Source organism: Myotis davidii, unplaced genomic scaffold (assembly GCF_000327345.1).
Source record: "Myotis davidii unplaced genomic scaffold, ASM32734v1 scaffold480, whole genome shotgun sequence".
NCBI classification, from domain to species: domain Eukaryota; kingdom Metazoa; phylum Chordata; class Mammalia; order Chiroptera; family Vespertilionidae; genus Myotis; species Myotis davidii.
The window spans coordinates 364,951-365,773 of record NW_006292360.1 but is presented as its reverse complement, the minus strand read 5'-3'; the positions used below and the strand labels follow the sequence as shown (position 1 = coordinate 365,773).

Genomic DNA, 823 nt, shown 5'->3' with positions numbered 1-823 from the left:
GGGGTGGGGGGGGGAGGAAGGTGGAGGGAGGGACGCTGGGCAGAGACTTGGGAGAGATGGAGGCCGCAGAGTTTAATTTGGAAGTAAAATTATTCCCAATAGGAGTTTGTGGACCATGAATTCTAATGTTGGTCAATTTGTCAAGTCGGTGCAGAGGTCCAGAGTCACAGGAGGAACTCCCAGGAGCACGGCGAGTGGGTGGGGCCCCCGTCCTGGTCTTTCCCAGCTGAGGGTGCCGCTCTCTGGTGCCTGTACCTCACGAGTTGTGTTCTGTTGTCTGCTACCAGCTGTTTTGGTAGCAGGGAGCAACCTCCAGCCCTTCACACAGTGTTCTGTTGACGTTTCCAATGAGTTTTGTGCTGCGTGTTCGCCTTTTGATTGAGCGCCATTGCCGAGCAGGGAGCACTGTGCCTGGCAGCAGCGCTGGCTGTGGTGCGGGGATGGGAGAGCGCCCCACTCAGATGCGCAATGAGCTGGGACCAGGGAACTCGTGAATTACCCTCTCAGGGTGAGCCTAGTGCAGGGGAGGGCAACCTTTTTGTGAGTGCGTGCCAAAACCAGCAAAATCTCTGACTCAAAATTCTTCTGCGTGCCAACCCTAATTTTTTGAGAACATGTTACGCCTACCTGATATCTCTTAAGGTGTACGTATGTGAAGAACCTTGAAGAAATAACAAAATTCATTCGAGCGACAAAAACACAGTATATGATGATGAAAAATATTTATTTTTTATGTATACATGTACACTGATAGTCCGACAGAAAACTTTATGACTCCGTTTGATATGATCAGTGGGGCTTGTGGTGCTGCATCACTGATGCA

At 50.4% G+C, this 823-nt stretch overlaps 1 protein-coding gene across 1 annotated transcript in view; it reads left to right on the top strand.

Moving 5' to 3' along the window:
* The window catches only part of TDRD9 (tudor domain containing 9), a 46,049-nt gene that overhangs the window by 4,935 nt on the left and 40,291 nt on the right, over positions 1-823 (top strand). The window lies entirely within an intron of this gene.